This window comes from Lactuca sativa, chromosome 8 (assembly GCF_002870075.4).
Source record: "Lactuca sativa cultivar Salinas chromosome 8, Lsat_Salinas_v11, whole genome shotgun sequence".
Classification (NCBI taxonomy): Eukaryota; Viridiplantae; Streptophyta; class Magnoliopsida; order Asterales; family Asteraceae; genus Lactuca; species Lactuca sativa.
This window is the reverse complement of record NC_056630.2, coordinates 137,418,254-137,430,961: the sequence shown is the minus strand read 5'-3', so window position 1 is coordinate 137,430,961 and position 12,708 is coordinate 137,418,254. Positions and strand designations below refer to the sequence as shown.

Here is a 12,708-nt window from a genome sequence, read left to right as displayed (position 1 = left end):
CAAATCGAGTATTTCAGGCTGCATACCGCTAAGTCGAAACTTCGATAAATCATAACTTCCTCATACGAAGTCAGATTTGGGCGTTCTATATATAATCGGAAACCTCGTTTCAACTACTACAACATTATCCAAAGATATTAAGTTTATTTTACACTTAAATTTTGACGCTTATTTTATTCTTAACTAATCAGACCACATAATTAAGCAATTAATCACAAAACACATAATACTCAAATAATACATTCTTATTATTTCAAAACGGGTCACAAAGGTTAACCTAGACTATTACATTGCTAAAAATGGCAAGCCCGGAAACACAGGCGTTACACCTGCTTGGCAATTATTTTGTGTAGATCTAAGTGTTATGAAGTTTTGACACCATTTCTTGTCCCAAAACCCCAAAGTGATGCAAGATTAGTTGTCCTTTCAGACCTTAGGAAAGGTCTTGAGTGAGAAAAATGAGGTCCCAATGGCTTTGGTTGTCTCATGTATGATGTAGGTAGGTCTTAATGGATTAAGACCTTGAGTTAAGAGATTTATGGACGTCCCAAGTAATAAATTTTGACACTTTATGAATCTTAGGCATGTTTGGTCGATGGATCTAAAGTTTGGGCTTAAGTGCTTAAGCCATTAAGAACTTATGAGGAATTTTAGTTCAGCGAGATTACGCCCCGCGTAAATTGATGTACGCCCAACGTAGTGGGTCAATGTCCCATTTCCAGTCCGCGAGAATCGAAGTACGCCCAGCGTACTCCCTCTGTTGGGTTTTCAACTGTGTGCCTTAAGTGATTAGGCTGTTTATGGGCTAGTGGGGCTTGGGCTGTGACTGAACATTATGGATGGAGTAAATTGGACCCAATAATTATTATGGACCTTGGATCTAGGCCGTTGGAAAGGTAGGCCCAATTTAGTAAATTGGGCCAATATTGGGCTTTGCATGAGGAATTGGTTTTGGGTCTTGGCCCAATAAGAGGATGATAGACTTAATGAGTGTTGTGGGCCCTTGGCCTAGAAAGTCATGATGGATTCTAATGTGATGATTTTGCATGTGATAGTTGGGATTTCTAGTGAGCCAGTAGTCAGAGATTTGCAGGATTTCGGTAGTTGCAAGGTGAATTTCCTCACTGTACTCAAGGGTCTAAGGCACCAAGGCCGGCCCTTTGAATTGTTGTTTAGAGCTTGTTACGTTATGTGATGATATGCTTTCTAGTATCCTGGTAGATAGGATAGTGATATGAGGATATGCCTTGTTAGCGTAGTATCCTAGAGAGATGGATAGTTGTGTGATGGCTAGTTCTGTTGGATCAACGCCCTGGTAGTTGGGTGGTGGTTATTTATGGACCTGTAGTTGGTCTTGCTTTATGTATGCTGGTTGGAGGTTACCTGCGGGTTATGTATGTTGAGCAGTAGCAGAGGGTATTCCATCCCGATAGGATGATAGGGCCCTAGTATGTAGGTTCTGTAGAGTGTTATGTGGTTGCCTGTTATGTGTACATGTTGGCTAGTGTAGATTGGCATTCCAAACCGATGGTTGTGGGTCAGGGGTATTCCATCCAGGTAGGATGATTGGACTCATAGTAGTTTGGCATTCCAACCCGATGGTTGAGGGGCCTGGGGTATTCCATCCATGTAGGATGATTGGACCCATAGTAGTAGTAGTTACTGTATGTATAGGAAGTGGGGCATTCCAACCCGATGGTTGTGGGCCAGGAGTATTCCATCCCGGTAGGATGATTGGACTCATAGTATGTTGGCATTCCAACCCGATGGTTGAGGGGTTTGGGGTATTCCATCCTAAGGGATGATTGGACCCATAGTAGCTATTGTTGTACGTATAGGTGTTTGGGCATTCCAACCCGATGGTTGCAGGCCGAGAGTATTCCATCCCGGTAGGATGATTGGGCCCGTGATATGTAGGCATTCCAACCCGATGGTTGAGGGTTGGGGGTATTCCAACCGGAAGGTTGATTGGACCCGTAGTATGTTGTTCATTGATGTATGCGTATGTTTATGTGTGTATGGGTACTTTGGGGGAACTCACTAAGCTTTCGGGCTTACAGTTGTGGTTTATTGTTTCAGGTGCTTCAGGAGATCGTGACAAGGCGAAGGCGTGATCGTACCACTCTTCATGTTTTATGATTTATGTGATATGGTTTTGGGGGATACTCTGATGTTTAAACTATTTTGAAAACAATATGTATGAACGTAATGGTTTTGAATGAAATAAAATATTTTAAATTGGTTGAAATTTTTGGGTCGTTACAGTTATGCACGTTAGGTGTTTGTGTTTATGTCTCGGTAAGTTTTATCTTTCCTAATATTCAAGTTTGGCTTGATTTGACTGTCCACCACTGCCATCAGCAAACTCCGACACCGACAACAAACAACCAGCCGCCACCAACTGTTGCTTCCTCTTTTTGGCTATACCACAAACAAACGCAAAGTGCACCCGGATACTGTCGTCGGGGAGTTAAGGTTCTGGTGAAAGCGCCCTACTCGACGTGTAACGACCTATTTTTTATCAAGAAATTTTTTTCATTTTTAATTACTCAAACAATTCCCATAATTCATAATTTTCCAAACCATTTGCTTTTCCCAAATCACAATTATTACAATTTCAATGTACTTTGAAAACATCAGATAGTCCCATCACACAAAAAGAGAGGTAGAGTGCACGCCACGTCATCACGCCTTGCCTTTGCCCTTCGGCTCTGAAGTATCTGAAACAATCAACAACCTGTAAGCGAAATGCTTAGTGAGTTTCCCAGAGCATACCACACACACACAAACCACATATCATATATCTTGTTAGCTATAAAAGCCACACACATATCACGTAAGCCATGCATACACGAAACCTGAGAGAATGCCATGGGCTACACCACATGGTCTTTACCTAGGACTGCCATGGGTTCCCCCACATGGCCTTACATCTAATGCCATGGGCTACCCTACATGGTCTTCACCTAGGACTGCCATGGGCTACCCCTCATGGTCTTACATCCAATGCCACGAGCTTCCCCCAGGGTCTTCATACAAAACATGCAATCGCATAACAAAACACAGAATATCTAACACACATGTCATAATCACATAATGGGCCGGCCTTGGTGCCTTATACCCATAGGTATGGTGAGAAGACTCACCTGTCACGAATGCTGAACTGACACTTTGCGACCAAATGTACCCCACAGGCTGCTCCACGCAACTGCCTACAAAGTGTCATACAGTTTCCAGTCATTTCCAAAGTCCATCCTGGTCAACTTCAGTTAAGGTCAAGTCAACGGTCCATGTTGACCCTAACTCGCCGAGTACGACTAGTAACTCGCCGAGTTTCCCCAGAATAACATCTACTCGCCGAGTCACCGAGGCGACTCGTCGAGTTCATATAGTTTTGAATGATAATCTAAGGTCGTTCGTCGAGTTCCCTTGCTTGACACTCGACACGTCTACGAACATCCAACCATTGGGGAAATCTTACTTGACTCGCCGAGTTGTTCCTTCAACTTGCCAAGTTCTAGGTAACCTTCATCCGACTTGCCGAGTTGCTCGTCCAACTCGCCGAGTTCTAGGCAAAATTCATCGGGCTCGACGAGTTGTTCATCCAACTCGCCGAGTCCATGTCTGCCTTCAAATGACTCGCCGAGTCACCCCCTGTGACTCGCCAAGTCCTTTCAGATCCCAAGTCAGACAGACCCTTTTTGAGCCATGCAAAGCTTCCAAAATACAGATCTAGGCTCCTGAGGCATGCTTTCCACGTAAAGTTGCAAACTTTACATGCATGCAAGGCTTTAAGGCCCTAAACTAGCAAATCTAAGCTTGGAATGGGGTCATACACTTGAGGGAAGGTACATGCTAAGCTCAACTGTTAACTTTATGCATCTTAAGGCCTAAAGGAGTTCAGATCTGAAGTTACAACTTCAGATCTTGGCTTAAACACGAAAGCCCTTTCTTAGAATCCAAGCACAAGAGGGTTTTGGGTGGAAATGAGCCAAGAGACAGCTTAATACCTTCAGAAGGTGCTCCACAGGAGTAGATCTAGAATCCCCACAAGCCCTTGCTTCTTCTAGCTTGATTCCCCAAGAGATCCCTTCACCAAATCCCTCCTTCAAACTTCAAATCACCAAGAACACACTCACACTCGAATAAAGGTTTTAAGGAGGTATAGAGCTGTAAAGGGGAGGCCAAGGGAGGCTAATGACCCTTTAAATAAGGTGCAAGGCCCTGGAATCTAGGGTTTCATCTGCCAGCATCTACTCGTCGAGTACCATAATGGACTCGGCGAGTAGATCATTAAACCCCCACGTCCAAACCCGCTACTACTCGACGAGTAGGGAAGCCAACTCGCCGAGTAGGTCCTCCAAGAATCCAAACTGAAATGTCATTATCAATACCTGAGGATCGGGGTGTTACACGACGACCTTCAGCCATCATATGTTCGACATCTCTGAGTAAGTTTCTCAAATCCATCTCCACTCCTTTGAACGGGTTGTTATTCATGGATGGAACCATGTATGTATTGGTTTTATTTGTCTTGATGACAGTTGCAAGGACACCTGCGGACTTGTGCACAGACCAGCTTAAAAGCCACCCTGGATCTTTAAATTACTTTATTTTGACCCTAATTTCCCCAAATTTTAAATTTAAACTCATTTTTCTGATTTTTTGATTAAAGTCACATCCTTCATCTATTCTTTACCCAAAGTTTTGGGGTTCTCTGCAACATGTTTAATTTTTTATATCTTTTTTTCATGAATTACTGTTGCGAATAACTGATGTTACAGAGAATATGACAATTACCAACTACCAGAGGCTACCTACAGTGTAGTAACAGATTTGGAGAAGAGGGGAAAGGGATGTGGCAAAATTCAAGTAAACCAAGCTTTTGGGTCCACTACGGCTGACTTACCACCTGAACAACTTATTGATCCATATCACTCTATGATAGTAACTTGCTAGAAGTAGGCAATGTTTGATATTGTGCAATATAGGAAATAACCAGATGGTTCACTCCATTAGAATTTAAAAAATATGTTTCATTTGTCAAGAAATCATTTCATTAGAATGAAAGCCTTTAAGAGAAAGAAATATATAAACTTTTTGTTGTAAGGTGAGTTTGTAAGTTGGTAAAACCCCAATATATATATATATATATATATATATATATATATATATATATATATATATATATATATATATATATATATATATATATACCCAAAGACATTAATTAATTAATTGTGGCCGTTGAAAATGATTAATGCATTTATTATATTTATATTATTTTATTAAATGGGTGGAGGTTGAGTTGTTTGCTTCTTATTTTTGGAAGGTACGTGAGTATCACAAGCACACAACAAGGCCTGCCACACTCTGTTACAAAACAACACACGTGTCAGGTGCCTTTTTACCTCCACGTAGGATCTCAAATGTATGACACTTGGTGGCCGGACTGCTGAACAGGTAAATATTTTTAAGTTTTGAACATTTTTTCCAAGTTTTCAACTTTCTTCATTTTAAATGTAGCGGTGATAGCATTGTACTTTCAATTGTTAAGCTTTAGAAAGTTGTATTTAGTAGATTTCTTTTTAAAATAGTATACATAAAAGGAAATTTTGGAAGTATAATCGTATATGTATAGTGGAAAGAAATGATCATAGGATGCTATAATAAACAAAAAGTGAAAGTATGTTGCTATTGTGGTTTCTGTTTGCTAACCATACTAGGAATCAAATGTGGGTAACTGAATAGGTTTTAAACTAATTTGGCGATAAGCATACAATTTTGGAAGTATGTCAAAAAGGTTGTTTTTTTTTCATTTGTTTGTCTGAACATCTTTGAGTGGATTAGATAAGTAACTCATGTATATATATTTGAATCATGTCTGTTATTTATTTTTGGCCACTATGTACTTTTTTTCTTCATTTTATATATAAAACTTCAAATTTAATAAAGGACAAACTTTGAATTTCCAGTATTGGTAAAGTAGATACAACCATGTTGGTCCAGCAAGCAACTGCAAAGGTAATACACACTAAACTGGAGTTTTCAGTTGCTCTATAGCCACCATGATTGAACCTAACTCAACTTTAATCTCTCTCTCTTTTTTTACCATTGTTTGTAATTTTTATTTGTTTTTTCTTGCTTTTCATGTCCTCATGTGTTTTGTGTTTTCTCTCTGTTGTAGATGGCACACAACTTGATATTCACCCTAACAAAAATGAAACATACTTTAAGATTTTTTTTTACCTTTATTGTAATCGTATTTTAGTGATTTTTTTTGATGGGTTTATCGTCACCATCTGCTACCACTGCCATTACAGTTTTTTTTTTTTTTTAATTTACTTTCAATTTTGATTCATCATGGGAGCATACCAGTTCTACTTCCTTGAAGCAAAGTGAGTACATAGCAACCATCAAGAGAGATGAATTGAACAGAGGTTGAAGATGTCTTTTGTAGGTTATTTATAATTGTTAAACCTCCGTTCCTATTTAAGTTATAATAAATATAATACTTTATGTTTTTTTTTTGGTTTTTAATAAAAAATACAAATTGAAGTTAAACAATTAGTGTTTTGGAAAAGTGAAAAAAGATGAAGAACAAAAAACATTATAAGTTGGCTTTAATAGAGGTGGAGCAGGGAGTTTGGCTACTAGGCAATTCTTTATAACGAGAGTAGGACAAATGGAAGTGGAACCAATCCCACAATAACTATCTTTTTTATTGTTTTTTTTGCTGTTTAATAGTTAACTATGAATTAGAATCTATTTTAATTTAGTAAATCAATTAATTTATATATTTTAGTTAAATCAATATCCCCTCCAATTTATCTAAATTTTTTTATTTTTTTAAGAAAAAAGATTATGTCTTTTTAAGTAAAATTTTTGTCTTTTTTCAAACAATTCAACCATGGAATGAAATTTCAGATTCCATTTCCATCGGAATTTGAAAACCAAACGCAGTTGTGGAACACGAATGGGATCCTTCTACCAATAAACAATAAAATTTTTATTATTTTTAATTGATCTCGATGGGCGGTTCTAATATTTTGATTATGCATTGTTTTTCCACAAACTATACCTAGCATGGAAGGCTCTCCAGATATTGTTTCTTCTTGCAACAAATGGTAAATCATCTCAAAACATTTTAACTTTTTTGATTCTTTTCTAGGACAAAATACACTAAATAGCAACACACTTTCAATGATTTGTTTGTCATATGAAGAACCCTACATGTAATATGTTTTGATTAATATTATACTATTTTCTATCATTTGGTAAAACTTGAAATAAGGAAAGAAAACAAACACATCGCCAAGATCTAATTCCTCTCTAATTTATTTTAAAAATACCACAAAATGACAAATGTCAAAACTCATGAGAAATTAACATTTGACCAAAAAAACTTTCATTTAGATTATTTATAATTAATGTATTTTATATTTAATTATGATAATATTACATAAAATTAATATTTATTATATTTAATTATGATAATATTTTTATAATTAAAACTTCAATTAATGTGTTTTTTATATTGCCCCTAATGACACACGTATTAGAAAATCCAAACTAAAAATCTTTAACATAAAAAAAAGGACTAAAATTATCAACCAAAATTTCAACTATATTTTTAGAAGTATGATAATATTCCCCAAAAATATCTCCAAAAATTGAAAATGAAAATGGTATCGGGTTGTAAAAGAATAGGGAAAAAATGAAGAAAAAATATCGGAGATGCCCTTATGTTCCATCGACTTAATCGTATAATAGAAACTTAACCCAAATGTCAAGAATATAAATCTAATCTAGATCCAGTATATGTAATTGCAGACAAGAAGAAAGGATCACCAATACTTAACACGTTACACAGCAAATGTCATAAAACAACAATCTAAATAAACCCATTAATGTCGTCTATCTCTCATCCCACAATATATGTACCATTTACACACATAATCAACATCTATTTCTTGGTTTTAATGCCATTTGACCCATTAAAAGCTCCAGATGAATCTTTACAAGCTTTTTTTGCCAGTTTTTCTTGTAGTGCCTTTGCATCCCTGCTCCAAGAAAACCCCCAAATCGACCATTTCAACATTATTCGAGCAATCATTGTTTCAAGAAGAAAGTTTCATATACATTTTTAAAAAATAGACATCAGAAAAAAAAAATAGCAATCGACTGAAACCTTTCTCGTCTTTGTTCAGGAGTTAATCCATCTGTTTTGGGATTTTTAGGTTTACCCCCAGCCCTTGCCTGAGCCCTTTCCCTATCACGATCTCTCTGGTTTCCGCGTAATCTTCGAGTTAAGATTAACGAGACATAATATTACCTTAAAGATTCTGATTTCATATGCCTTTGAATCATTAAAAAAATAACAAATAAATAAATAAATAAATAAATAAAACACTTGAAATCGGTTTAATCGACGATTTCGATAATTTAATCACGACCCTATAGATCGTTATTCGTTTGCTTATATTTATCACAAAAATCAAAGCAAACTTTCGTCAATCGGAAGAAACAATCGATGATATCCCAAAAAAAGCGATCTGAAATTGGAGAAGATAAAGATATCAGGGAGGATATGAGACATAATTCTCGATTTACGAACAGCCGAACCACAAGATCTAACAACACTCTGTTATCAGACCCTGTAAAATATTGTTTTCAAGAAAAAAAAAATTAAAATCCATGAATTTAATCGAAATTGATCGGGTTAAGAGCAACTACCAAAAACAAAAACAAATTACCCAATCCGTGAGCGTGCCAAGAGGATGAGAAAGAGATTGAACGATACGATGTCTATTGAGACACACAGCTGAACGTGGCTGCGGGGAAAATAAGAAGGGTATTTACATGTGCAGAGGAAGGATCGAGAAGTCGCGTGATAACTGAGAATATAGTTAGCGTGTCACGCGTCTATGGATCTTATCATGGGGGTTCTTGGTATCGATTAATAATAGCCGTCGATTACCATGAATTACAATTTAGACTAAATTACAGTTTACACGGATAGTCTTGCCTAATATTTTACTTTCTATCAATAAACTTTTAAAATATCTTCTTATATTTTTAATATCCAAATTTTTATTTAGTGGATCAAAAACATTAAAAAATAGAATCAGTTAATTTCATATGCATTAGGCTATGGGGAAAGACTCAATAAAAGATGATGTGAATTTAGCACACACTATGTCAACATCAACAGCTCTACTCATCAACGATTATAGGGATAATGATTTGAAAGGGTAACGAACTTTCGATTTTTGTCACATTTAGTCACTAAACTTTTTTTCGTTATCTATTTGCCATTGAACTATTGAAAGCCGGTCATAAGGGTAAAATATGAACAGTTTCAATACTTCAATGACAAATAGATAACGAAAAAAAGTTTAGTGACTAAATATGAACAAAATCGAAAGTTCGTTTCCTTCTAAAAAGTTCAATGACTAAATGTGAACAAACTTCCTCTTGTATTATGTTTTAACAAATTATTTATTTTTGTTAAATTGTAGCAACATTTGTTGATGAAGAAATCTATGAAATTAAAAAAAAAAAACCCTGAAAATATATTTAAAAAAAACAAAAAACCAAAACCGAAATAAAAAACCAATGGTTTGACATTTTCCAAAATAAAAAATCAAAATTTCCAATCTGATTTTGGTTTTACAAAAAAATAAATCATTCTCACTGATATGAATTATGGCCATTGGTTTAGCATGCAAAATTTGTGACATCCCATGAATATGTAGTTACAACATCGTCTGAACTCGTAATTCATAGTAAGGGATTAGAGTATCATCGCATGAATACGTAGTTACAACATCGCCTGAACTCGTAATTCATCACCTACAGGTTATGGGCCTGCTGGTGTTTCCACTAGGTTGTCTAGAATAGTCTGTGGTCTCCATCTATACTTTGGTAGATGACTACATCACCATATTGCTAGTTAAGGTTATGGTATCTCCTTTCATCCTACATCACATATTCATCATCATGTATTTACCTAATTATCATCACTTATCTCTCATCATTTTATTTGATCACACACCAACTATTTCATCTACCCATGTTTCATCTGCAACATATTTTTAGATATAAAATAAATATACCGTTTAAATCTTTTAAAACATGTATAAAATCGTTCATCCAGCATAGACAGCAAGTATTCAAATAATATGCACACATAGCACGTAATTATATAAAATACTTCATATCTATGTGTAAGATGAAAGTAACTATATAAGGTTTCTGCCAACAGCGCGGACTCGTCGAGTCGCCTCACCGACTCGTCGAGTCCATTCATTAATCCGAGTCATCAGTCGCGACCTTACTCGACGAGTTGAGGCGTCAACTCGTCGAGTCTCTCTTCTTAACTCAAAAGAAAAATACTTAAATTATGATACCTAGAAATCCGGATGTTACATTTTGTTTTTTATTTCATAGATTTCTTCATCAACAAATGTTGCTACAATTAAACAAAAATAAATAATTTTGCTAAAACATAATACAATAGGAAGTTTGTTCACATTTAGTCATTGAACTTTTTAGAGGGAAACAAACTTTCGATTTTGTTCACATTTAGTCACTAAACTTTTTTTCGTTATCTATTTGCCACTAAACTATTGAAACTGTTCACATTTTACCCTTATGACCGGTAACAGCCGGTCATAAGGGTAAAATGTGAACAGTTTCAATAGTTCAATGGCAAATAGATAACGAAAAAAAGTTTAGTGACTAAATGTGACAAAAGTCGAAAGTTCGTTACCCTTTCAAGTCATTATCCCTTTACAAGGACAAAGAGAGTACCATAAACTCAAAAAATCAAAATTCTTCTAACTTTCAAAAACTGTGTCTTTGTTTGTCTCCGTGAAATGATTTTGGGTTTTCTTTTCAATGGTTTCACTAATAAGAACATCGTTTATCATAAAACTTGCAATACATTGTAGAAAGCTTATGAGTTACAAGTACCAATACAACCTGGTTAATGACGTTCTTTTTGACATATTTAGATACATCGGGGTTTCTGATGTGTAGATCTAACATGAGTTTTAACTCTTATGAGGCTTCACGAGTGAGGTTTTCATTGGGGGGAAAACTACTTTAAAAGTTGTCTCATGAAAATGACTAACATGATAAAGCGTGCATGCAAAATCAACATGCGTTTATACATTTTGCGTTTGATACTTTTGGTTCCCTTACGTCAGATGTTGTGGAGCTCATCAATAGAGTCTAACAGGTCATGCATAGTAATGTTATAACCTTAAGATCTATGAATGTAGTTTTTAATATAATTAGTTTCGTCATCCAAAAAATGTTATCGGCACAAGTTGTTGCTCATTTACCCATTAATATTATTTTCTAATATAACTTGAATACTATCCTCTCTTTCTCTCTCTCCCTCCCTCTCTCTCTCTCTCTCTCTATATATATATATATATATATATATATATATACACACACACACACACACACATTTTTCAACATAAATTCAAAATGTTAACCTCATTTCAACCATTATAAATACCAATAACTATCAAATTTTTACTTAAACATTCTTCTTATTCATTGAAAATGGTTTCCTCTAATTCCTCATTCAACCCAAAAACTCTAAGAGAACAATAAATACTCAAAATGCAATCACTTCAAACCCTTCATCACCCATCTTCTACCAAACTTAAATAGATCGCCCTATTTTTTCACCCATACTATAACATCTTGATTTCCATGTATTCCATTTATGCCCTTAGTATGAGAATTGTTTGAAAATTTCTCCTTAGTGGTATTTTTGTAAATTTTGAATATTGTGTGATATGTGACAACCTAAAAATCAAGGGTAAAAATTTTGTTTTTAATATAGCTAAAACATTGATACCATTTATTTCAAACATTTCAAATCATCATTAAGTAAAATATTTATCAAAGTTCATCTCAAAATCATTCATTGCGGAAATCATAGGTGTGTGCATTGCGATTAATCTGAGTTCTTCTTTTCCAAATCGATGATACCTGAAACCAGAACTGTAAACCGTAAGCACAAAGCTTAGCGAATCCCCCAGAGCATACCCCACACACAATCCACATAACACATATCATATTAGCTATAAAAGTTATCTCTACTGCATACCACTTATGGACCTTATACTAAAGCCAAATATACCCCATACATAATGTCCATAAAACCATCAATGAAGCAATTTTCCAAATTGGGCCCGGACCTTTCTAATGGACCTTATACTAAAGCCAAATATTATCCTTAGTCAATAATCCTGACCCCAATTGGCCCACGAATGCCCACAACAACCTAATCCAAGAATTGGCCTAAACCGAGGCTCACAAATGTGAAGTCCATTTTTATATTGGGCTACAAGGCCCAATAGGCCCAACTATTCCAATATTAGCCCAAGATACATTCAGACCCAACAAACCACAAGTCTAGGCCCAAAACCATTAGGGCCCAAAGGTCCGAAGTCCACTAAGGCCCAAGTCCTCCTGAGAGCGTACGCCCAACGTACCTCTTCTGTACGCTTAGCGTACTGGACAAATGGACTGTACGCGTAGTGTACTACATAGTACCCCAAAAATGGACTCCATAAGTTCAAAATGCCACCATGGATGATATATGACGATTTATAGGGTTTAGAGGGGTGGAGGCTAAAGATATTAGGGTTAGGTTATGAGACAATGAGCTTAAATAGGGTA

The 12,708-nt window shown here is 35.9% G+C and overlaps 1 long non-coding RNA gene across 2 annotated transcripts; it reads right to left on the bottom strand.

Moving 5' to 3' along the window:
* Window positions 1-7,946: 7,946 nt before the first annotated feature.
* Window positions 7,947-8,915, bottom strand: LOC111907658 (uncharacterized). 2 transcript variants are annotated; one of them, XR_006186054.2, is made up of 3 exons: window positions 8,757-8,915; window positions 8,192-8,555; window positions 7,947-8,063 (listed from the first exon to the last, which is right to left on the bottom strand). It is a non-coding gene; the product is annotated as an uncharacterized LOC111907658 (long non-coding RNA). The 2 variants fall into 2 exon arrangements; XR_008225670.1 differs by having other exon boundaries at window positions 8,737-8,889.
* Between the last annotated feature and the right edge of the window lie 3,793 nt (window positions 8,916-12,708).